This window comes from Nannospalax galili, unplaced genomic scaffold (genome assembly GCF_000622305.1).
Source record: "Nannospalax galili isolate Female #2095 unplaced genomic scaffold, S.galili_v1.0 scaffold610, whole genome shotgun sequence".
NCBI classification, from domain to species: Eukaryota; Metazoa; Chordata; class Mammalia; order Rodentia; family Spalacidae; genus Nannospalax; species Nannospalax galili.
This window is the reverse complement of record NW_008329141.1, coordinates 812956-840027: the sequence shown is the minus strand read 5'-3', so window position 1 is coordinate 840027 and position 27072 is coordinate 812956. Positions and strand designations below refer to the sequence as shown.

Below are 27072 nucleotides of genomic sequence, written 5' to 3'. Positions count from 1 at the left end.
TGCACAGAGCATATCCCACAAATATGGGTCAGTGGTAAAGATTCCCAGTCCATATTTTGCATATAGTATCCATTGGAGCTACACCTTTTTGATGTCAGTAGAGGTTTAAATGAAGTTAAACATTTGCCTAGGGAGTTTGTTTTGAGAGCAGTTGCTTCAGAAAGTCATTTTGAAGCAAACAAGCTTGGTTAAACCTGTGTAATTATTTGCCTATGTCCATAATTTTAACAACATGAATCATTAACTCAAATTCTGTCTTCCATCCCAAAGAAGAAAAGATGAATGTCTAAAGCCAAGGATTTTGGCACAGGTTCTGTTCTCAGTAGAAAAGGATGCTGATACTTTATACTTCAGTACAATGAAGTGACTGCTTTTGTCAGTGTTCCTTGAGGTGGCACCATAGCTCTTGCACCTCTAATTACCCCTACTAAAGAATTAGGAAATGAATTCAACCAAGTCATTACCTGCCTTCTTCTCCTGTAATTGCTGCCAAGGGTCCTGCTTACTGAACTTTCTTTTCATTTTGGGGAGCAGTTTGTAGAAAATACACATAGTAACTCTTGCTTTTAACTGTCTATAGATGCATTTTGAAGTGCTTTCAGGTATACACAAGAAAATACTTCTCAAGAGAAAACAGCCATGAGTATGTTAGTTATTTGCTGTGAATGAACAAACCAGGTTCTAGCAACAAAAGCAGTAACTTCAGTTGCTTGCTAGGATTGTATTTCGTAGCTAAACATGACATTTAGGAAATGTCAACTGTGAATGACTTTAAAAAATTGTAGTAAAGTCTGGTTGGATATTCGTACAATCCCTGACTTACAAGAACTTGACAAACAAGTTTCCAGTAGCCATAAAGGCCGCCCTCCCCCGCCCCCCTTTGCAGGCAACCCTTTCATCTCTCCTTCTCACCCTTCTCTCTGTGGGATCACCTTCCCTACCCTTCAGCACTGCTGTGGAAGTGCCTGTGAAAAACTCCGCCCTTCTTTGAAAATCATGATTTCTAAGTTGAAGAAAACAGCTGTGAAAAGTAAACGGGGAGCTGACCCCAGGGATAGGTCCAGGGAAGGACCAGGATTTTTTGTCTAATCTGTTATTTTAAACATCAATTTCTTCAGTTCATTTGGACTTAGAAATATCCTAAGAATCAGAATGCTTATGAGAAAGACAAAGAAAGCACACTCTTCATTGGTTTACTCACATGAATTGCACTATTGCTAGCCATCACACATGCATGCACAGACACACACACTCACCTAGTGATCTTCATTTCATTACTTATAAAAGGTTTCCACACACATTTGTCTTTATGGGTGCTTTATAAATGAAACTGGGGCTCAGAGAACTTGAAATCTTCAAGTGCTGGGAGCAGGACTCGAAGCTACAAATTTCAATTCTGAATGGAATTCTCCTTCCATTCTGTGCTGCATTGTGCTTGCCATTGTGTCTTTAAATAGGGAAGCAAACACATTTGCAGATGATTGGCAAACAATATAATTCAGAGAATCTCAAGCCATCTTCGACTTCAGTATTCTGCTATTTTAAATATTTTATTTATTACTTTTATTTTATGTGTATGTGTGTATTGCCTGCATGTAGGTAACTGCACCCATGTCATGCAGTGCCCACGAGGACAGAAGAGACTGTCAGATTCCCTGGAACTGGAGTTACAGACAGTTGTTAGCTGCTATGTGGCTGCTGGGATTCGAACCTAGGTCTTCTGCAAGAGCAGTGTTCTTAACCGCTGAGCCATCTGTCCAGCCCCCAGTATTCTATTTTATAAGGTCCTTGTACCTGGTTGAAAATCAGATGATTGAGTCTTGCAAGGGAATAGGCAGTTGTTTCTTTACTTCCAATTCTTTGGGCTGAGATTATTGAATGTGCCTATAGAATACACTTAACATTTGTATATTAAGATTTTATATCTCAGGGTTGGGAAAATGGCTCAGTGGGTAAGAGTGCTTGACATGCAGGCACAAGTTGCTGAGTTGGTATCACCACCATCCACATAAAAGCTAAGCCTGGCTGTATGTACCTATGACTTTAGCATGGAGAGGGAGGGTGGTGGTGAGAAGATTTACACAGCCAGACCTGGCAACTCACTGGCCAACCAGCCTAGTCTAAAAGGTGAGCTTCAGGGTCAGTGAGAGACTCTGTCTCAAGGGAGCAGGGTAGATCATGATAGTGAAAGACACCCAGGGTCCTCCTCTGGCTTCTGCATAAGTGTTCACAGGTGTACACAACTGCACACACATGTGGACACTGACACATGTATACTACACACTCATCATCATACACAGGCACACAACATAAACCACACACACACAGAAAATATATATCCTTATTTCATATTCTTATTTACAGTCTTAATCCCAACACTTAACAGTATATTTATGTCTGATTTTGAACTACTCACACAGACCACTCTTGGTGAGTATTTGAATCTACATTGTTTTATTGGAATTCCATACCAGAAAGCAAAGCTCATTGAATGTTTGCATGGGATAACCTTCCTGATGAACGTCTAGATAACACAATTCTGGAAGCGATAAGTGGGCAACAAAGCCCATCACACAAGCACATCACAAAGGTCTGTGTATAAGAGTAATTATAATGGTGCTTACACAGATTGTCTCGATGGCAGTGAACATACAAAAGCAACTAATATTATTTTGTGAGGTAGAAAATTCTCACATTTTACATAAAGCCAGAAGTAAAAGTTCCAAGAAAAGAACTTGTGTCTAGAATTATTATTTAGCTTAGGAGGGAAAAATGGACTGTCATAAACATTGCTTTTCTTTCCTCCCAAGCATAGAACCAGTTTCCATTCTCTGACTCCATGATGTCATGTGAATGAGACACAGTAAAGGAAATGGAATTATATAAATTAATGATAAATTTGTTATCAACTAATTTAATAGGAAGTGAAAATCTGAAGACAGCTTGGTACCTAACCTATGAAGCCTTGTGGGTCATGGAGTGATTCTGTAGGATATAGACAGGTTTTGTTTATGACTAGAACTGTAGCATCATCCTCCATCGTTCTGCACAGATATCTACTCCTGTGAATTTCATCTTAAGCCAGAGGCCAGGCTTTTTTTTGGATACGTGCTTAACCTTCTGCTTTGCCTCTTGGAGAGAGCACTGCATTCCTGATGGTGCTTCACTGGCAGTATCAGTAGGGCTGCTGTGGGTTTTGCTGTGGTGCTTCACATTTCTAGCTAAGTGAACTGCTGAGACACACAGCCAAACCCACAGTTTCATTAAAAGGCTTCCCTGCCATCCGAACACTGGCCGATGCTTGGACGCTCAGGCTCTCAGCCCCACCTGTCACTGCCTTTGGAGGCAGGTAGGAATTAACAAAGGCCATTGAGTTCTGCCTTTGAAAAAAGTAACTGTACAACTAATGTGATTTTTATTATTGCCAAAATGCCTGTTTCCTTTGACAAGATTTGAAGAGCCAACCCAGACCAAGTTACTTTTTCCATACTTTGATTCACCTTGGCTAAATGTTAAAGCACAGGTTGCATTTTATCTAGTGAGAACAAAGAAGTTCTTCTCATTCCACATCACCAGACAAATGAAGCAACTTGGTCTAGATCAGTTTACATTCAAGTAGACCATCAGAATATTCCCCACGAGGCAGTACTGGGTTCTGAAGCCTTTGTAGTTATTTTAGAGCATCAGTGTACATCTAGAAACAATACCTGAGTCATAGCATGTTGGGAATATTATCCTGAGAGATGACAAGTTTAATCAGTGACTTCGTAGCTGAAGGCACTCAAGCACGCAGTTGCTTAACCACTGAGACAAGGAAACGGCCCTGATGGGGAGCAGCTGATGCGCTCTCATTTGCCAAACACTCCTACTACAGAGTCGTGTTCTGAAATTTTCATGAACCAGCTAAACAAATCAACGGTGTGGTCTGGATTAAATAATATCTGCCTAAAAGGAAAGCAGCGAGGATAGCCAGAAGGCCAGATGGCAGATGTATTTTCTGCAGAACTCTATTTGGAAAGTGAGCTTTGTGCAATTTTTGGTCATTTCTTACCATCTTAGGAAACCATTTTCAGAATAAGTCATTGAGGAATCTAGCACACAGCTTTCAAAAACTGAGCTGCACCGGCATAGACCCATCATATAACCTGTGCACACAATTAGAGCTACTTGGTGGAGAGGCTTGGAGTGCCTTTTCCTTCAGCACTGTTAGGACCTAATCCTCTTGTTCTGTCTCTTTTGTCATTCACTCAGCTGACTTAAAGCTAACTGAAGCCACTTCGAAGTTCACATATAGGAAAAAATTGGCTGAAAAGACACACAAATTTATTACTGGTATTTATCTGGTGACTGAACAGATTGCTTGCTTTACAAGTGAAAACCAGCACTTGTCCACAGCATACACACAGAGGGACTGCCCCCTTTTTTCAAGGCAGAGCAGTATTTCTAAATTGCTTCTTCCTGCAAACCTAGCAATACCTTGAAGGTTTATTCCGTCTCCCATGTTTAAGACATGGTCTTTGGGTGTTAACACCCCAAGCTTTTAAGCTGAAGCAAAGAAATATCACTTCATCCTGGGGTTGTCATAGTAAACAGGAAACTTCAGAAAGCACATAGGATTGTCCACTTTCTGATGGCAGACTCATCTCTGCATATCTGATGTCTTCTTTCTTCCTATCTTGCGGGCTGCTGAAGCTTTGTTCCTTCTAGTAGATTCCCACTTTCCTGGTTCTTCTTCACTGTTGCTTCATCAGTACTGCTTTATCAAGCAGATTCTTTGAGCCATTCTAATCGAATCCAAATCTTTCCATGCAACGTGCGTATTAATTTCAGTCTGATCTTTATGAAATATTGACATTATGATTTTGTTTTTAGCTTTAAAATGCTCAGTGTTCCATATTGTTCTGTAGCAAACCAAATCCAAAATTTCTGTGTTTCAGTTTCATGATCCAGGGTGTAACCGTCCACTTTCTCCCTTCACTCTCTCGTCCAATTATCAGCTTTTGTTTCTGACTGTTCCACATTATGTTGTGCCAAAGGCAGAGTTATGAAAGCCAATCTCTTTCATTTCTGTGATAAGTCTGTTCTTGGAATTAGGTGTTCCAAGATAAGTCTCACTTGGGACACCTCCCCTTCTCCTTTGAGCTCTATAAATCCTACCCATTTAGTGGCTCAGGTCTCACCTTCTCCTTCCAGTTGGACATACACACATTGAACATCTGCTACTAAAGTGAAAGACATGGTACACAGTGAGGAGCTCAAGGCTGTGGAAATGGCCCCCACTGCCCCCATCCCCAGGCTCTCTGGACTACACCAATCCTCCAGGTCTCGGAGCTTCTGCAACACTTAGTCTGAACCATTGAGTGACCTCCAGGATAGTGCTCAAAGAAAGCTGCCAGGCTGCCAGAAGAATATGCTGGATCTTACACTGATATTTTTTCATATCTTTTCAGATTTCTATTTGAATAGTTCTGTAAAGTATATGATACATTCACACTGAAGTACATATTTGACATTTACAGATAAATAATACGTATATTTTGGATCCACTATATCTGTGGGGTTGACCAGCTAGAACTCAAAAATACCCTGAAAAAAACTGTTCTAAACATACATATTTTCCCCTCTGGTCATTATTCCTTAAATAATATGATGTAACAATTCTCCACATGGCATTTACATTTATTAGGTATTGCAGCTTATCTAGATGATTTAATATATTCAGAGGACTGTATAGATTATATTCAAATTCTGTCATTTTATAAGGAACTTGAGCATACATGGATTTTGTTATCTAGGGTAGGGAGGATCCTGGAATTTGAGTGATAACTCTGGGGTGGGGGTCATGTGCTATAATTAATGGAGTGAATGATCAAAAAATTCACAGAGCTTCAGCTTCAGAATAATTTCATTGGCATTTCAGGGGGTCAGCAAACTGGTCTGCCCATGTCCATTAATTTTCTCATTCAAAAATTGTTTGATGATACACTACAGTGTGCCAGGCAGGGTTGAGAGCTAGAGAAAGCAGGCACGAGGAGATCAAAATGCCATTTGTATTTTTGGTAGCTGCTTCCTGGAAGATGTGGGTTTAGCGTAGGTCCAGAAAGATTGGCAAACACTTTACCACTATGTTAGGCAGACCCAGTCGTGGACAGAGGGGACCCCTTTTCTACCTCTTTCCTCACAACCAGTTTCAGAAACTATACCCAAAACTACTTCACAGCCTAGAACAAATGAGATAGGCACAGTCTTTGCAGGCAAAGCAAGTAGAGATTTAGTGGAGTATGCCCAGTTTATTCTTTCAGACACACCTATGAGATAAGCCACTTTCTGTAGGAGGGAAAGGAGATAGAGAGGGTCAGCAGTGTCCTAGTAATGTGGGTCCCCTCCTAATAGTCAATCCTGTGTTGTTTTGGCTTTTTTGTTCTAGTTTTTATTTTTTAAAAAAAGGCATTAGCAAAACATGTAAAACTTGTTGATAGGATCAGCAGCCATGTGTACAGTGAAGATGTATCCATACTGAGGCCCAAGGCTCCTGCTGTTTGATGGCCCCTTCCCTAGATCTCTTCATCTACCTTTCCTACACTCTGTTGTATGTGTGTATACATGCATACCCGTGCCTGTCTGTCCAGATGTCTTCAATAATAAAGTAGCATAGCTATTACTCATATCTGAACACATTGTGAAACACCTCCCTAGCTATATGCTGTGTTCCCTTGACGCACATGTAGACACACCTACGCATATGTGCATACTGTTCCTACCATTACATTTTGCAGACTCTGGAACATTACAGAACGGAAGACATGGTTATGTGAAACAAAGCGAAGAGAAACAAAAACATGTTTCCAGTTACTGGCAAACAAAACTGATTCTCTTGGGGGAAAGAGGAAGAGGCAGGGGAAAGGAGTAGGAGGAAGAGGTAAAGAGATTAGAAGGAACTAGAAGCCATCAAGCAGGAAGCCCAGGTCCCTGGATGAAAAACTTTCTTGAGGTCATCAGCCCTGGCAGAACAGAACTCTAACATTCTGGAAAATGAAAATCTATCTAATTAAAAAATATCTACAGAGAAAGACTTAATAACTAAAGTGACTAGCTATAGCTTCAGGGAACTCTTCCCTCCAAATTATGAAGGCTTTCTTGATTTGGTTTTAAATGGTTCCTTTTCCGTTGTAGACAAACAGCTCATAACCAACCTTTGTCTGAAATCTTAAGATCATGACTAGATCTGTGACTGAACAAACCCATCTTGTGCCATCACATATACCTGTTTAGAGGTTTACAGCTCTCTAAATTGTCTCTCATTTTCACATCCCACTCTAATTATGGAAGTTAAATAGAGGAATGTTCTGATATGTTCTGTGTGCCTCTATATTTATCCTAAACACTTAGCTTGTTAAAAGATTGTAATGTTCATTCAAAATCAGTTCCTTATCTGTCCATCCTAATTTCTTCAGAGTGTTGGGACATTTATACATAGACTTTGAGGCTACCCAAACCTTAGTCCAAAGACTCATGAATGTTGGAAATTCAGGGAATTCAGTGTGGGAAATTGGGGGATTAAATATTACTTGGGATACTGATTTAGCTGCTGGAAAAGAAGGCAAATAGCAGTGGCCTAAAAATGTAAAAGTCTATGTCTTCCTTATGAAAGAGGCTAAGCCCTCAGGCTGATGGAGCCCAGACTTCTTCTGTAACGCCACTGCCCTTGCTTTATGACTTCCATTGAAGATCTTGTCTCACATTGCTGTAAAGAGAAGAACTAAAGAAAGTGGAATGTATACCACCCCTCCTTTTAGGGTACCTAGAAGTCCTACAGATTACCTCCACTCACATTCTAGTGGCTATACCTTAGCTGCCTGCACTACTGACTTAAAGGGGACTGGACACTATGACCTTGCCCTGGATGATCGATCATGTGCCCACCTGGGTAGAAAGCAAGACTGGATCTGGGGGACAGTGCTTCATTCTGCCTCCAGCTTTGCTTATCTTGACCCTGAGCTCAGCTAGGGAACTGATAAACAGTGGGAAGTACTTTGGCATCCAAAGTAGTAGAAAATCTTCCTTTCTCAGTAGAAGTTTGGTGTTGCAACAGCATCACCTCCAGCCTCTGATTTTATGATAACTTTTTTCTTACTAAAAAAGAGGGACTGGACTGATACCTCAATCTGCCTGTAAAGTCCTTGCCATGCAAGCCTGAGGATCTGTGTTCAACCCCCAGCACCCACATAAAAGCCAGGCAAGATAGATAGAATGTGTTTATAATCCCAGTGCTGGGGAAGGTAGAGACAAATAGATCCCTGGATCTCACTGACCAGCCTAGCCTAGCCTAATCAGCAAACCTTGGATCCCAGTGACAGACTCTGTTTCCAAAAAAATAAAACAAAAAAAACCCAAGATGGATGACTTCTAAGGAATGATACTTGAGGGTTGACCTCTGGTCTCCACATATACGTGCACACATGTGCACCCATGCAAGCCACACACAAACTGAAGCATTCTTCCCAAGGAGGCCTGTTGAACACCTGAATTAAAATACATTCTCCAGGTGACAATTTCAGACTTTTTAGGTTCTGTATAAAGCCAAGATCACCACTTCATATATGATTTTATACTACAGTGACCTTACTGCCAATCCTTCTGTGAGTCCAGGCTGTCTGCTTCTATGAAAGGGACAGTAGAGGAGATTTGAGGACTGTGATGATAACACTTAAACTTTTTTAATGATAGTGAATACAAAATTTGTGGGTTTTTTTTTTCTTTTTCAATTGTACTGTTACTCCTCCCACCATTTTGTAAAATGTGCATCTCCTTAAGAATGTCTGCTCCAGGAAAATAACGATAAAAAGAGAGTGCTGGTTACTGTGCTACACAAACTCCATCTGGGACTCGAATTTGTTTTATGTGATTAGCCATACGCTTTTCCTTGTTAGTGTCCACATTCATCTTTTTCAATTATTACCCTGGTTTTCATCTCACTCTGACAAGACCAACCTGGATTTTGACAGTCACACTGATTTTTATCTATTTAAGGTGCTAGAAGCAAAATCTGATTTTGCCCCTAACTTTCATTATTGGGAGAAGTAATAAAACTAGAATGGAATTACATCAAGGATAGCCATTATTTTAGCTCGGAACCAAAAGTAAATGTATCTCTACCTAAATATTGGATTAATTTCCGTGTACAGGAGGTGTAAAAAATTACATTCAAAAGGGGCTGGAGAGATGGCTCAGTGATTAAGAACACTGGTTGCTCTTGCAGAGGACCCAGGTTCAGTTCCCAGCACCCACGTGGTGGCTAGCAGCCATCTGTAATTCCAGTTGGAGATCTGATGCCACCTTCTGGCCTCTGCTGCCATTTCATACACATGATGCACTTATATACATGTAGATAAAACATTTGTACACACAAAAAATAAAAATAAATTTTTAAAAATTACATTTAAGGGCTATTTCTGAGCCAGTCATTTACTTGATATACAAATGTTACAATTTTAATTGTCATAGAAATAATCTAGTTACACCAGCTCACATTGGCTGAGTGGTTAGTATGTACCTTTTTTGCCCCAGGTTCTGTGGTCAGAGCTCAAAGCCCTGGTTGGTTCCACTGCAGGTGCATGGCTGGCACAGCAGAACTGGGGATTCTGGAGCTTTGGTAGGAAGTAGACAACAGGTGTTCACTTCAGGGTCATCATTCCCTTCAGATAGACTGTATGTTCGGAACAGGAGTGGTATTCCCCATGAGGGAGGGAAAACTGTTTGGTAGGAAGTGGGAAAATCAGCTACTGTGACTGAAATCAGAGAGAGACATAACAACAGAAGAATGGTCAGAGATGGGGTAGGGACATGGTGGGCTTTGAAGGTAGAGGAAAGAGGGGGTACAGGCTAAGGGCAATAAGCAGGTGGCATCTAGAACCCAGGAAAGCCAGGGAGCCAATTCTCCAGAGCCTTGAGGAAGGGTCCATGTTGTGCTTCTGACCTTCAGAACTCAGATAATAAATCCATGTTTTGCACCAAATTTGTACTGATTTTTCACAGTTACAGTATCCCTAAAAAATGATCAGTTTCCTCTCCTGCTAAGTGAGGCTAGACTGATCCATGTCATCAATTTGTTGTGAACACTAAATAGAATAGCTCATGAGAAGTTTTGGCACAGGGAGAAGGGTATTCTGACCAACAAGGCCTAAGCACTTGGTCAGTACTTAGCCAGAGTTTGGGTTGCTGATTATATCAGTACAATAGACAGTTCTTATGTTTGCCTTGATGCTTTAAGTGGGCTGTGCAGCTCTCCCCTCAGATTCATCTTCGATTGGTTTTATAGTTCACTCTCACAACATCTTTATTATTTCACTTGTTACCAAGTCCTGGGAAATTCTTTCTAGTGCCTTCCATGTACTTCTAGCTTACAGGAGTCCAGACTGTCTGCTGGACTCCTGGAGATTCCCCCAAAGCAACCTCCTTCTATTCTCTTCTTTCAGCCTAGCTGGAGAAACGTCTAGAAACTTGTTGGGGTGTATGGAAAGATTGAGGGATATTCCCTGAAGAGGAGAGAAAGACCAGTCACCAAAGCACCAACTCCCAGCTGGGGCTGCCCTTCCAGAGCCAGAGATTCTAAGTCAGGGCCTGACCGAGAAAAATAAACTTTGTATTGTTTTCCTTTCTTTTTAACTAATGGAAAGTTTTTGAAAAAATTGTGTGACTCAGAAAATTTCTGAAAAGGAGAATCCTTACAACCTCACATTCATTGACTTGCTTCTGGTCAGTGAGGTCATTTGGGCAGAGTATAGAAAAGCCCTGAAGTGGAGGCCACAGTATTTCCTTCCCCTTTGTTGAGCCAGATTCATACAACTTTTGCACTAAGGAAAAGAAACCAGCAGAACTATTTTGCTACTACCCACATACAAGTTCTGTGTGGGTTCACATGCAATCTAGTCCTCATACCACTATGAAACAGAGAAGTAGATATCATTGTTTCCCTTTACAACCAAAGAGCTAGGGGCTCGTGGAGTGTGGCAGGTCTGCAATCCTGGGTTCAAAGTGTCTGGGGCTGCTGGTCATGCACTTCTCACTTAAGGCCAGTTAAGCTGAGAGTTCAGCAGTCCTCCACTCCATACACTGGATGCTTTGTGAACTCAGACATGACCAGCCCCTACAGTGATAAAGGCTAACAAAGTTTTAATATGGATGATAGAGCAACCAGAAATCTTACATCTAAATCTTATTAGAGTATTTCTTTCTTCCGATGTCTCTCCCTTTTCCCTTCCCTGTTGCCATATTCCATGGGCTAATTCAAGGCCCAGTTTAGAGCTCACATCCACCGGAAGCTTTCATTGTCTTTCCTGATCATGGTTGTTTGTCCTACTCTAACTCACAGTGTTCTAACAAAACATCGTACTTCCCCCTATGCAGGATTTGTTCAATAAAATTTTCTTAAATGAATAAATCAAGGTAGAAGACAGATATTCAAATCCTGGCTCTGTCATGTTCTCATTGTGTGACTTTTAAGAAGTTCCTTAACTAAGGACTCTTAGGGCTGCAGTTTTCTCATTTGTAAAAAGAAAAGTTTTGTCAAGGATAGGAAATTCTTTTCAGACACAGACACACTAGAATTCTAATGGAGCTCATTAACTGTCAAGAATCTGTAAGTCAACAGTCATATCTTGCAAACAGTAAGTTGGGAGCAAAGCTGTGGACTTCATTTCTTGAACATAAATTGATTCTTTTACTCCACCCAATTACACATGTTAATGGCCAACAGACTCATGCCTGTTTTTGTGTTTATAATTCTGTCCTTGATCCAAGAGTTTCTTTTCTGCAGGATACTCTCTCCATTTAGACTGAAAAGAGGCATTGGAGTGAGGTGGTAAATGTTACTCTCTGCTTTTATCAAAAGGAGCTAATGAACGCTTTCATTAGTAAGATTCTCAGGTGAAGATAATTAAACTATGAAACTATGATTTAAGAATAGTAGTATCAAATAAGAAAAAAATACACAAATACTGATTATCCACGAACTTGAGTTGGTAATAGACACAATTAACTATGTGGAATATTTGCCATGGAAATAGAAAAAGTGCTTGCTGTCAGCATGACAGCAGTGAACATGTGAATGTCAGTTGTAAGTAATCTCAACAGCTCACACCTGGTGTCTGCTAACACTGGAGTCCAGGAATTTGTGTCAGACTAAAAGACTGGATTTGAGTCTCACATTTTAGAGGATGTTCCCTCCCATAATCCTAAAGCTATCGTCCTAGGAATCAGAATCTTAACATTCCGTAGGTACTTCTCACTAGTAAGTTAAATATACTTAGATATTTCATTAATATGTAGCATGTAATATGTAGTATGTGGTAATAAGCTAAGAATTCTTGTAGATGCCCTGCATTTCCTGATGACTGTGACTAATTCAAGACCCCAAAGTAAAGTAAAATTACTTCTTTTTTTGTTTTGCTTTTTGAAGATTTACTTATAAATTTTTATGTGTATATGTATGTGCCTATATGAGTTTATGTGTACCATATGCACACAGGTACCCTTAGAGGCCAGAAGAGGGTGGTGGATCCCCTGGAACTGGAATCACAGGTGGTTGTGAGCCATCTAATGTGGGTGCTGGGAGGGGAACCTGGGTCCTCTGGAAGAGCAGTATGTGCTCTTAACCACTGAGCCATTTCTCTAGCCCTAAAATTATTTTTTAATCTTACTGCTAAGTCTTTTTCTTTTTTGAAACAGGGTCTCACTGCATTGTGCACGCTGGACTTGAACTCCTCTTGCTTTAGCCTCCTCAGTAGCTCGAACTATAGGCATGTGCTGCTTTACCAGGCTACCCTACTGCAGAATCTTAGTATTTCTGAGATAATAATATCTGGTAGATAAAACATTAATATTCCATGTAAACTCACTACACATGAATTTTAGTCTACATTTAATTGAATGTTTCCTTGCTCAGTGCAGAATTTCTTTTGTCTGTGAACAAGACTGTGATTGGTGTAGCTGTTATGCTAATTAACAGTGAGTTGGGTTCCCTGCCTCCTCCATTACCTTCCTGGTGTGCTGCTTATTTAGCAGCAATCCATGCTAGCTCTGACCTGCTGATTCAGCAGAGCTTGCTTCCAGGTCAGGTGGCTTGTGGCCTCCTGTGGACAGAGCACGTTTTGTTAGAAGACCAAGAGGAAAACAGCAAAGACAAATGGATTTGTTGTTTCTCTGCAGCCAGGTTATTCCTCTATCAAATCACAGCCAATAAAAAAATGACTTGATGACTTGGTACAAAAGCCTTGACAAAAAATCTGTACTTTTCAAAAAAATAAGAGTGTGTCTGTATCTTTATTTCATACTGAAATAAATTGGGGTGGTTTGGGAAGCAGCTTTTGCATTTATAGGCAAATTACTAAAAGTAGATTAAAGAAATTAAATAACGTACATATTTACATATCTTAGTATCCTGTGTTTAAGACAAGGCCTCACTGATGTAGCCCAGGCTGGCCTTGAACTCTCTGTGTAGTTGAAGAGACCCTTGAATTTCTGAGTACTGGGATAACATGCCACTGTGCATGGTTGCTAACTCCTATTTTTATGCTACATATAGAAATGTAAATTAAATGTCAGTCCTATAGGGGGTGCAGAGATGGCTCAGCAGTTAAGAACACCAGCTATTTTTGCAGAGGACCCAGGTTCAATTCCAGCACCCACATGGCAGCCTCCAGTTTCAGGGGATCCGATGCCCTCTTCTGATCTCCATGGGCATTGCATAATATGGGTGCACTTGCATACATGCAGGCAAAACATTTATTCACATAAAATAAAAAATAATAAATAAAATATTTTTTTAAAGCTCAAATCCTAAAAGTTAAATAGCCATATTAACCACAATGTTAATAATATTACAAATTTGGCTATATTCTTTTAAATTGTTATTTATTTCCATCATTCACGTCAATGATTTTTAATTGATGGTTGATGAGGGATGTGGTTTATAAATAATGTGTTACTTTGTTAGCTCTGACTTTTAAAATTTACTAAGTCTGATATTTATGGTAACATAAGAAAAAAATTTCATCATCAAAACTTTGAAAAACTTGGATTTAATTTATCTGCCTTAAAAAAAATAAATCTGCTAATGGTAGAGTTTGCAACAGACCGGTAAGAAGGTGAGTGAGATTTTACATGGGATTTTTGTGCAGTGGGTTTTTCACATGGAACACATTCAGACCTGCCTTAGGAGAGGCAGAGGTGGGAAGACCCAGAAGCCAAAGACAGGACACATGTGTCAAAGTAAAAAGAAAGAAGAAATTGCCATGCCCAGGACAGTTTTTCATACTTAGTAAATACTCAATAAAGAGTTTGGGGTGAATAAATGACCTTCAGAACACTCAGTCTTATCAAGCATTAGACAGTTTACTTTTTGATATAACATACAAAAATAACACCAGGGTAATAAATCACAGTGATGAAAGACTTATTTGGACACCTGCTGGAAGTCTTATTCATGCCTAAATGAAAACAGGGCCTCAGATACCAGTTGGCTTGCTGACATTTTCATCTCTAGAAGAGTAAAGGAAGTGGAAGGAGCTGCTGTTTGGATCTCATTGTAACCAAAAAGAGATTGGTTGGGAAATAGAAAGAGAGGAAGTTTTATCCATTTATTCAGTAAATATGTACCGAGTGCTTAGCAGCAATTTAGCTTTCAGTTTTTGCAAGTAGATGATGGATACAGCCAGATGTGCTACAGCGTTTAGGAGAGAAATTCCAAGTATTTCAGAACCTGCGAGTCTAAAAAAGACTACTAGACAGATAAGAGTCTCAGCCCTAAGTTCAGATAGGACCCTTCCTACGCACTCCCAAAGCTCTTCAAACCTCCCCTGGCAGACCCAGTGTTGTGCAGAATTGTAATTGCCTTTGTTCCCATTTTTATTTTATTTTTATTCACTGTGAAATTCTAAGCTTCAACAGAGCAGTGCTGTATCTGTTATTGGCTTGTTGTGTCCTTGGCAAATTCAACAGTATCTGTAACAGTACCTGGAACCCTAAATCATATATGTATAAAACAATATAAACATGAGAATTGTTCCAAATTATGAGAGATCATGTACATCGTCACACACCCACATGTACATGACAAGTCTAGTATCTTAAGATCCTTCGAGGGGCTGGAGAGGTGGCTCAGCGGTTAAGAACACTGGTCGTTCTTGCAGATGACCCAGGTTAGAATCCCAGCACCCACATGGCAGCTAACAACTGTCTGTAACTCCAGTCCCAGGGGATCCAATGGCCTCTTCTGTCCTTGCTGGCATTGCACGACACGGGTGCACTTACCTACATGCAGGCAATACACTCATACACATAAAATAAAAATAAATAAATTTTAAAAAGGGTTCTTTGAATGATAAGGATTAAAAGTGTGAGAGTTCAGACAATGAGAAAGAGAAGATGGCACACTCATCTGAACTTAAAGTTTAAATGAGCGTTTGAAGAAGAATGCAAAGGAAGGCAAACGCAGGAGAACATCCCGAGGAGGCAGAGTCACTTCCCTTAGACGTCCTCAGGAAACTTAGAGTCCAGGGCAAGTCGAAGTATGCAAAAAATTCTAAAAACACCAGGAGAGATGTAAAAAGCTGATGGGGAACAATCCTTCAGGAACTGAAGTTGACAAAATAAGCCCGATAGAGGAAACGACAGTGGTTGTGACACTGAGTTACACGCATTTTTGCTAATGACATCCTTACAGTTTCCATCGAGACAGAAATACTGTTTCTGTCATTTTTTTTTTTTTTAGAGGATTTTGTTTTACCGTTATAGAGAAAAGAATAAGAAAGGGACAAAAATTCTTGATGTGAAAAACAAAAGACTGGACCAGCTCTGCTACTTAGAGCTCTCATTCCTGCCTGTTAACTGGGCTGCTGATTTCCCATAGGGTAAGGATGCGAGGGAACCGCGGCCTCAACAGCAGACTTATGAGATCCTCAACCCCATCGTGGATTGGGGTCTCCTCATTAGGGTGCTCCCTTGGTCCTCCCACCCCTTGACTGGCCCACTCCAGCCAGTCATCTAGGAGACTTTCAGAGAGAAACTCCTCAGAGCCTGGAGAGTGACAAAAAGAGAGAACACAAAATTTCAGCCAGATGGTAAGAATTTATTCCGAAGACGGGACACTCAGAAAACAAAAGGATGATCACTAGATACCAAGAGAAAGTTAAGCAGGACTAAATAATTTTCCTGTTCAGTGGAATAACTGGAATGAGAAAGAAAATCTGGCAGAAAGGATGCACATGAATTTCATCAAGGTGGTTTTTCTGAACACCTCAGGATTTTATGATGGATTTAATGGAGGACTATGAACTGAATAACAACAGTAAATGGATTCCCAATTAGGATTGTGCGACCACATTCAAGCCATGCCACAGGATGGGTCATTGTGGCTATAGAATGCAGCCTTTAGAGACACACACTTCTTTTCATCAGTGGTGTAAATGATGAGTTTGATGAAAACAGCAGTAGAAACTGGCTTTTGTTGAACTTATGCTACTGTCATTCTATGAGTGTTCACTTGTGTAATCATCACAATTTTCTGTAGGTGTAGTCTTTAATCCCCCTTTTTAATGAAGTAAATTGGAATACACAATTTCCTCAAGGTTAGGCAGCTTCTAAATAGCAAGGCTGATACAAGCCCAGGCTATTTATAATGGTGTAAGTGGAATAAATTATATCCTCCAATTTGTGAATGACCAGAGTGAAATGGACAGCTGAAGTGGAAAGTTACAGATTTGGTACCCAAAAGAACCCTAATAGACTTGAGAAATAAGCCGAATGAATTTGGGCCAAATATAAACTCATACACTTGTTACAAAAAAAAAAAAAATAGTTGGAAAAGGAAAGATTCTCGGACATATGAGAAAGGCTTGGAGATTTTGACTGCAGGCTCATCATGGCCAGTGTATACAGAGTGATGTGATTATCAGCAAAATGGACTCTTAAGTTGCACTTTATAAAGGATGAATGAAGAAAGGAACAAGTGAATGCTCAAAAACAAAGTTCTACAGCTCTGATGAGAAGAAATAAATTATGTTGGAAATAATTTAGGGATTTATAAAGTCCTTTCCAGTTCTGACATCTTATTTCTGTTATTCTGTATTAGAATAGAGGAGGCATACTTACGATGCAGCTGAGCTTCAGAAGAGTGGTGAGAGTCCAGGATTTCTGAAGACAGGACTAGAGCATTGAATGGGAAGTTGCAGAATGGCAGTAGATTCAGCTTTAGCCAAGAACACGCTTGCCCTGTACAGTACTGAAGATGCTTCCTCCAGAGGCTTTGGGTGGGACCATGTTGTGGTTGTGCTTCTAAAATAAGGTCACTTAATGAGGGTTCCAAGGAAAGGATTCACTTACAGCTCAGAAAGAAAGAGGATCTCTTTGTCCTTGCTAATGCCAGGACTCCAGAAGAGTGGACAGTTATTAACCCTCTCTCAAGCGAACTAGTGAGGGATGGATGTTGAGCTAAGGTTTGAAGTTGTACCATCTTGCAGGACTGTGGGTAAGTTGAGACCTGAAGATGTAAGATTTGGATTGGAATACAAATCAAGCCAAACGCAAAAGGCAGTTTGACAAAAGGTTTTGTGTTTTCTAGTGACATTTCCTTATATTTTCCTTCAGATGGTTATCATAAATTGTTTTCTAACAAGGCCATATTTTTGAGACCTTTCTGGTTCTACCTGTGGGCAGCCTTTCCTCATGGCTGGTTCAGATTTCCAAGCCCAAACAACACAAAGGAAATACTTGACTGCTAGAAGCACGTCTGTCTCCTTTGTATCAGTGGGCAGTGAGTTGGTTTTAGTTTTTATTTGATGCTCTCACAAAACACACCAAAGTCTAGATGAGAATATTCTCAATGTCTCATGAGAAGCAATGGGTAAAAAGACTGAGGAGCATAGAACAGGCATAAAGAAGAGGAATGAATCTCTCAGTTCTCAATATGAAGCTTCCTCATGCAGTGGAGGGCCAGGAACACAAAAGGTCATAAACGACCAAAGTGTAAAGATCAAGAGTCTACTGAAAGATGGTCCTCGGACAGGATCCCTTTATTAAACTTCACCCACCCAAGGCTCAGTCAGGGACTTCTTGGAAGAGGGGGCGGAAAGATTGTAAGAGCCAGGGAGGAGGTGCATGACCATATGGAAACAGAGTCCTACAGGCTCCTGGGAACCTGCTCATATGTTTCGATGGCAAAGGTGTCAGCATACACAAGTCCCATGCAAACTCAGGCAGACAATAACCCAGCATAGAACTGGGAAAATGAACAGCAGACCTCAATCTTTTTAAAAATATTTTATTTATTTTTATTTTTTTTTTTATGTGTATGAGCATATTGCCTGCATGTATGTGAGTGCACCCATGTTTGTGCAGTGCCGAGGAAGTCAGAAGAGGGCTTCAGATTCCCCTGGAGCTGGAATTAAGGACAGTTCATAGCTGTCATTTGGATGCTGGGAATAGAACCCGGGTCCTCTGCAAGAGCAGTCAGTGCTCTTAACCGCTGAGCCATCTCTCCAGCCCCAGCAGGGCTCAGTCTTATCTAAACGAATGTTGGCAACTGATTGCTGCTAGATGAAGAAGAGCTGATCTTCCTAAAACAAGAGACTCTAGATAGGCTGACTAGACTCAGTGAATGGACTTGCACTGGGGAATGGCTGGGGTTACTGACAACTGACAATGAGTGTGGGGGGCTATGGGAGGGTGCCAATGGGGACGGGGATGTAAAGATGATTAAGATTGTTTGAGATACTCTGTATGAAATACACAAAAATTTAAAAAAAAAAAAAAAAAAAAGACTGAGAAGTGACTACAAAAGGAATGTTGCTCCCTTTCTGGCATCCTGGAATCACAAGACACTCAGAGGTACCCCATCTTCCTGAAATGGGAGTAAGCAAGTCTCCTTTCCAACATCTCCCTCAAGGGGCCATCCTGCCTCTGCCAGGCACACTCTGTAACAGCCTAGGACAGCTTTTGTTACCCTTGAAGACAACAGATATCACAGTAATAAGAGGAAGTAACGTAAGAGTTAACAAGTTAAGGAAAGCGAGAAAGAATATGGAGACTGGGAGACTGGTTTGGGAGAGGGTGCTTCTAGTGATCTGTCCTCATTGAGACCCACAGAACCAAACTTAAAGCACCAAAAAAAATTATTATTCCCATTGAAAAATTTCCTCCCTCCGGTTTTTAAAAAATTAAACCTTTACACTTACGATCATAGTGCTTGTGAATACTAAGATGTTTCAGTTATAATGAGCCTACTGGATAATTTTTCAACTGTTCCCTTTTGCTACATTGAAACAAAGCTGTGACATAAACCAATGGAATGGTCCCCAGCATGGCAGTCTCTCTGAAATTTATCCCTGGCTTTGCTGTGAACTAGCTCTGGGACCCTGGCCTTAACACATAAACCTTAGTTCCCTCATCTATAATACAAAGTGGGGTTAATAATACCTACCCTGCAGCAGCGTTGCAAGGGTTTAGTGCAAGATGCAGAGATGATCACCAAGTGTGGTGCCCAACAGGTTAGGTTTGATTTGTTCATTGCTATCTCCCTGGCACCTAGAACAGTACCTGTGACTTACCTGGTTGAATAGTGAATGAACGAAAGTGTCCAGAATGACAGGTATTTTGAGGGCTTTACAGATCTATCAGACATGAGTGGATTTTGCAAAGCAAGTGATTGGCTATTCAGAAGGTTGAAGAAGAATGCCTTGTCAGAGCCAAATTAAGATATTTTTCCTATCATGCAGCATGGATTCAGGATCTTCCCAATGTCAACTAATAGTGTGACCACTACATACCTTTATAGTCTTTCTTTAGTCCTTACCCCACATTCTTTATGGGGAGTCTAGAATGGCCTCAGTCTACCTAAACATGTATTTATTGAAGGCTTGAAATGAAAATGAGACCAAGTTAAATCTAGTTGGTAGTCATTTACAAGTAGGTAAAAACCTAGATTAATTTCCAGATGTTTTCCATCTCTAATACTTCCTCATATAGTTAAATAAATAAGCGTGTAACAAAACAGGAATGTCTTCTCAGTGTCTGGTCTCTTCATCAAACTTGAGTCTGATAAATTACATGTTAGCTGTTTGTCATCTCCCAAGATGTAAAACCAGGTAAAAATAAAGCCAAGTGAAATTTTAAATAAAAGTTATGAGTTGCTTTTCTGGAGGCATGTGAAACATAGCTGTGTGGCTTTCATTATGGAGCCCCTTAATATTAGGTTAAAGCACATACTTCTACAAAACTGGGAGAGCAAAAAATCAAGTTCCATCATACTGAAATAATTTTTTTTAAATCCCGTTTTCAGTTCAGCATTTCAGGGATAATGGTGGAAATGGAAAGACTCAGAGCTATGTAACCAACAATGACGGGGCTTTAGGGGGATGGATATGAAGGAGAACTGGGGTGAGAATGGGAAGGAAATTATTTGCTAAAAGGACAAATGAAACCAGGGTATTACTAACTTCTTGCCAAAGACAAGTGTATAACTGGAGCCACACCATCTAACACCTCCTTGCATGCTGCCATCTGATGCCATCTAATTGCTTGCTGCCTGCTAATCTTATCTCCCTGCAGAAGCTGATCTTAAATGTACACTGCATTGCAATTAAGCAAATACACTGCATCTGATAGCACAGTAGATCACCAATAACTATATTAGTTGACATCTGGACACTAAGCAGGTAGATTTTTCTTTCTGGCTTCGGTCATGACAACTTTGCTTCTACCAGAGAGGTTTCACTTGGCCATTCACTCTTTCCCCAAGTGCCATTTCCATCTTTACCAGTACTGCCCCAAGGCTCTACTAAGTATGCCTCATCTCAGAAACCCTCTCCAGTTAGAGCAAACTAAGCTAAAGCCATTCACCCCTCTAGAAGTTGTCTTTTCAGAGTGGTTTGTTTAATATTCTGTTGTATTCCACTTTATCTTGGTTCTGATCTCTTCACATCACACAGTGTATTCTCACCCTCAAAGCACACTCAAAGGACATGTTTCACAACTGCTAATGAAATTGTTAGCGTTAGTCAAAACAAAACAAAACACAAGACAACCTGATTGTTTATAAATTTGCCAAAAATGGGTACAAATGGATCGAGTCTGTGAAAGATGCATCTATTTTATTAAACAGGTGACCAAAACCTACAGGTACACTTGAAAATTGCTTTAAGGTGGATTGAATGACTAACAGAAAGTCTTCCAATGGGAAATAATATATGGCATTGTATGTAGTTGAGAGACCCTCACAATATTTGAGCCATGGTACAAAAAACAATTTCGATTCATTCAATCTTTAGGAAAATGATTTGGAAGAAATTACAGTACATGTTGCTAAGGTTTATAGACCATCATAAGCATCTGGCACTTCCTAAATTTTCCCCAATGTGAGTTGAGCCACAGGGCAGGCTGGAGCTCACACAGTAGAAAGAACATGATAGCTGCTTTTTGGCCTTTTGTCTTATAAATTAAGAGGGTAGACAGAGCAGGTCAAGGGAAAGGTTTCCAGGATTCCCTAACAGGCATAGAGGTGTCAACAGCAGCAGAAACTAGGACTTCTGCTGGTGTTACATGAGTATGTCATAGCAACCTTAGTGGCCAGATGTCTTTGCATTGGGTGGGTGCAAAAAAGTCAATGACTTTTCCCCCCTAATATTCCAAAGAATGGACAGATTTGTCTTTCTTAGGCAGATGTATAGGTTTTTATGGAGAAGAACCAGAACTTAACTACTGAGTTGTTTTGAGTACATAGTTCTACATAGAGAAGAAATAAGTGGAGGGCAGTAAAGGAGTTGCCTGGTTAAGGAGCTGGCACCCGTGGAGTCCAGTAAGGGAGATGTGGTGGCAGTGGTGCTCGTGATTAGACCTTGACTCCTGTAATGACTGAAAGGTTGACAGTATGGTAACAACGTATTGGGAAACAGAGGACCACTCCCTGTTCAGAGTATGTGTTGTGGCTAGTAACAGGTGATAGTGCTCCACCTGGTGTGGAATAAAGCAAGAAACCGGGGGAATAAATTAAACACTCAGTGCTCCCTAGAAGAGAAGATAACGTGGGAGGACATTCTTCTTTTCCACCTGTCTTTATTGTCCTCACTTATCACAGGCATTGTACTCAGTACTTTGGAAAAGAGCAGCAGACTTTTATTTCATTAATTTTTTATTGAATTTTTATACAATATATTTTGACGATATTTAGATCCCCTCTCCTATCCACTCCTCCTCTTACTACCCCCCACCCAATTTAATGTACTCTATTTTACATATGTGTGTGTGTATGTGTGTGCCTACGGTGTCTAATTTGTGTCCTCAAATGTCTTTCAGTATGGGTTCATCCACTGGAGCCCACCAAAAGTCACATCCTTAAAAGAGACTGTCTTCCCCCCCCCCCCAGCAGCCATTGATAGCCAGTAGGTCCTCAGGTAGGGTTGGGGTTTCTCACTCACTTCCCCATGTGTGTGCTGGGATTTTGTCAGGTTCAAGTTTGCGTGGGGCTTGTGCATGTTGTCACCATTGCAGTGAGTTTATATGAGTAACCAGCTGGAAAACTCAACGGTTTCCTTGTGGTCGTCCACCCCCTCTGGCTCTTACAATCTTTCCACCCCTTCTTTTGCAATGATCCCTGAGCTTTGGGAGGCAGAGGTTTGATATAGGTGTCCTATTCGGGGATAAACACTCTGAAGCCTCTTGTTCTCTGTACATTGGCCAGTTGTGGGCTTCTGTGCTAATCACCATCTGAGAAACAGGTTTTTTAAGAAGAAGTAATTCCTTTTATAATTCATTAAATCTGTTATTGTCTAATATATGTGAATCACTTTAAAAGCATTTACTGATTTTCCCATTACAATATATCTGAGGTGACAAATTTGTATTTCTTATTATACTTAGAAACTGGGAGAAAGTTTGCTAAGATAGTAAATATGACCACAAGAATGTTGAGCATATCAGAACTGATCACAATGAGTTTTTACTGTTTGGGATTGCATTAGAATAAGCTCCAGTGATACTAAAACCACATTGGTTCTTGTGTCTGTCTTGATAAAACTATCCGAAATTAGGAGTGTGGGCAGAGATTTAATAATTTTTCAGATTTTTTCCTACTTAGTTATAAGTCTTTACTTGAACTTTGCTCTTCCTGCATGATGACTGTTTATTGTTCTCTGGTTAGTGCCTTAACTAAGAACTTGGTCACTAAAACACTGATGTCATCTGGTTAGCTGCAAGACGAGAACCTACAACAGGTGTGTCTGTGGGAAGAGGGATTGTAATAGCGGATTTTTTCCTGTTTGTGCTGCAGCTTTGAAAACACGGAGAACACATTAATCTGCAGACACAGGCCCCTGAGCATTCATACCCTCCTAGCCTGCTGCAGCCAGCCCTTGCCTTGGGCTTCCACCTCTTCCTCTCTGGGGTTGCCCTAGCCCTGAATCAGGGAGCAGCCTTGGTGGGAAGAGGGAAGGGTGGAACCACACAGGGAAATTTGTCATCAGAAAGTTGGGTTCAAGGGCCCACTCCATCACTGGCTCAGTGTATGACCATGCCTTCATGAGCCTTGGGTCCTCACCTGTGGAATGAGGCCAGCAGGTAAGCTAACACACAGGCTACTGCGAATCTATTTATATCCTTTTATAGTATTTTTCTAGTACTTCCTGTGTGCCAGGCACGCTTGTAATCACTTTATGAATATGAATTCATTTCAGCTGCATTACACCCAATGAGATCTGCTATTTTTATCATCCCCACTTTACTGATGAGGAAATGGTTGCACAGGGCCATCAAGTAACCTGTTCACCTCCCCAAACCAATCATAGGTGGAGCTGGGATTCAGACTCAGTGAAGTTACTACTTATGTTTTTAACATAAGGATCCGCATAACAGAGAAGAGGTAAGGTTCTTCTCTGGGGTGACAAGACAACCTGGCAGGGTGGCTTTCTGAGCCCACTGCTTGTTTGTGATCAGCTCAGTAAGCTTTGATCGTTGGAATCAAGTACAGACTGACCCAAAAGACGTGGAGTCCAAGGTTGTGTATAACATCTTAGTTTTCTATAAATCAAACCAGCAAATGGATAACATAAATAGAATGAAGTTGTTTGTAGGTAAAAGTGGTCTGACAAGAAGCCCTTCCATTCTTCACCTCCATATCCTTGCCCGGTGTTTGTCGTACCAGCCTTTCACTGGCAAAGTCTAGATAACCCTCCCCTCTGGGTGGGAAACTGACCCCTGCACATGTTTTCATTGAGTGCAAAATTAGTTAACAGATGTTCTCACTTGGGTCTAGAACCAGGAGCAGGTTTTAGAACTTAGGGTGCAATGCCAGGCATGCCTGTGGATTGGTTAACATACCAGTCCTGGTGTCACCCGGAAGATGAGAAGCCCTTAGAAGGCAATTGTTCCCAGAACTGACCTTTGGAATGACGACTGCAGTCCCAGCCTGTACTGCCTCTCCACCTCCGTGGCAGTCAGCATAAAGGTTGCAGGTTGTCTTATGGCTCTGCCTTCCACAGGGTAAGACGAATGGAGAATTAGGTATTCACTATCGTTGGCCTGAGCAAAAACACCAGGCAGCTTATACTGCCAAGCTTTACAAAAAGGAAACAGTTACTCTCCTTTCAGAGGGTGAGGCCCTCTCAGCCCTGGGTGGCTGAGGCCACCAGCCCACTGCTGATTACTTAGCCACACCCAAGATCCTGCCTCTTCCCCAGGTTCCTGGCTCCACCTGCATCACTATTGCCAATGACTTACTGGTCGCAGTAAATGCAGGTTGATAAAGGTGGCCTGTTGAAGAACAGGTTATCCATCTGACTGCTGAGGAAGCCAGTGGCTGGTCCTGTGCCCTAAGAGCGCGACGTTGAACCAGAAACTGAAAGAGTGAGTCAAGGCTGGTTGGTTGGGAAGCGTTTGGATGAGCAGTTGACTGGATTGGTGGGGGTGAGGGCCATTGGGGTGAGGACCAAGAGGGACTGGTTCTGAAAGCCATCACAACTCTGATTCAGCCATTATCAGTAACATGTAAAGAAGTAGGAAGAACCTGACTTTCTCTGCTCCTTTAAGAAAATAATTAGATGCTTATTAGGAGACTTCTGGCTTCATGAACAAGGACTTTGTACTTGGTGGGACCAAAGAGAGTTTGAAACTAGAATATGTGCTAAGTAGATGATAGTTTCCTGGACTGGGTGTTTATTCAGTGATAACTGAGCCAACCTTCCTGAATTAGCTGTAAATGCATAGGTTTTGTTTACCAGGGTTAGTCAGGGGTTTCTTTACCAGCCCAGGGTTATTTTGCAGAACACAGCTCATGTTTCCTTTGGAAATGACTATGTAATCTTCTGGAAAAGATACCTTAAAAAGTTAAGAGAAGCATCCAGCCCTGCTCCCTCTAACAGCAAACCTGCGCTTTATCCTTGTGATGGGTCTCTGTAAGGGACTTGCAGACCACATTCCAGAGTTGTTCCTCTCAGCACCTTGACCATATCAGTTCCAATTCCAGTTTTCCCCACCTCTGCATCTGGCTCTCTCTCTCTCTCTCTCTCTCTCTCTCTCTCTCTCTCTCTGTATGTTTAAATCATTGATCTGTCAGCTCTTTGCAGGACAAGAGCTTTGGAACCAGAGATCCTAGTTCAAATCTTAGTTCAGCCACTTACTAGATGTGTGCTTTACACGAATGTCTTTCCTCGCTGCACTTCCATCTTCCTATCTATAAAATGAAGTTGAAAGCAGAAGTCCATAAACCATAAGGCCTATTATGAGGATAAAATGAGTTAGAACATGTACACACTTAGGGAAGCGCAGGGAGGACAGTAAGCACTCAGTAAGGGTTAGCATTAACCATTCCCAGCATTCTCCTTGGTCCTGGTGCATTGTTGGATTTAGATGAATGTTTTTCAGATAGTAAGAAAAAACCTTGTCTTTTCAGAGGGATTGCCCCCTAGATGGTTAGAGATGAATGGAAGGGAAGGAAGAAAGGAAAGCATACTATTTTTTTTTTTAAGCATTTGGAGTTTGTGGTAAGGTGTTTGGTGCTCTGGGGTATAGCAATGTGTAAAGCTCTGTCATCTCACCCATCTGGGCTTTGGGATTTGCTCTGCAGGCTGTGGGGAGGAAGGAGAAGAGAACCAGTGTGCTCTACAGGGACACAGTCCCTTGTGGTATGCTTAAAGATGGGTTTCTTCTAAACTGCTTTTCTGCTTCCCACAACACTGGCCTTTATGGAGGCGCCTTTGAGGTTGTGCATATTTAAAGACGAGTTTACATCATTGCATCTTAAAAGAACTGAGTATAATTGAATTGCTGATACAAGTGGGTACTTGTACCAGGTCTAGGTCACCCACATCTCTATGGAAACACATATTTGCTTTAAAACCTAGCAATCAAATGTGGATCTTTATAGGAGCCAGTGTAGGGTCACTCTTGGAAAAAAAGCATTTATTTATATTCTCCAGCCATCAGAGACCTATGAAATCAAATAATTTCAAATTAAATAGAAAACCAATGCCACAGTGAATGCTGATTGAGCCTGCCACATGTCCATCCCCAAACCTCTGCATGCACCAGCCAAGATCAACACATTTATTTTTGCAGTCCCTTTCTCTAGCTCCTGCTGCACTTTGCTATGGAGAAGAGACGGTTTGGTGTATGGAACCTCACCCACTCACAGCTCAGGGATCATTGCAGAAGAGGAGGTGGAAAGATTGTAAGAGCCCAGAGGCTCCCAGGCCACTGGAGGCTTGCTCATGGGATCTGGTGGCAGTGGTGGCATCCAGTACGGGACCCATGTCAGCTCGATTAAACAAGGGCCCAAAGGAGGGGTGAGAAATAGGTGGTGGGCCAGCACTGGATTAAGAACTATTTGAGACTGATTGCCTCTGGGTGAGGGAAAATAGGACTTACACACAACCACTGAATGGGCTGACTTAGACTCCAGTGGATGCATTTACACTGAAGGACATTTGGGTACAAACACCTGAATGAATAGGACTGTCTTAGTTTGTTTCTTCATTGCTGTGACAAAATACTCTGACCAGTACCAACTTGGGGAGGAAAGGGTTTATTCAG

The 27072-nt window shown here is 41.1% G+C and overlaps 1 protein-coding gene across 12 annotated transcripts in view; it reads left to right on the top strand.

Moving 5' to 3' along the window:
- Spats2l (spermatogenesis associated serine rich 2 like) overlaps positions 1-27072 on the top strand; it is a 174493-nt gene that overhangs the window by 50710 nt on the left and 96711 nt on the right. For 4 of the 12 annotated variants that reach the window (XM_029563609.1, XM_029563597.1, XM_029563591.1 and 1 more), the window contains one exon: positions 24723-24888. The exons of the other annotated variants lie outside the window; for them this stretch is intronic. The gene's annotated coding sequence lies outside the window, so the exon portion shown is untranslated. The remainder of the gene's footprint in view (positions 1-24722; positions 24889-27072) is intronic. 12 annotated transcript variants of the gene reach the window in all.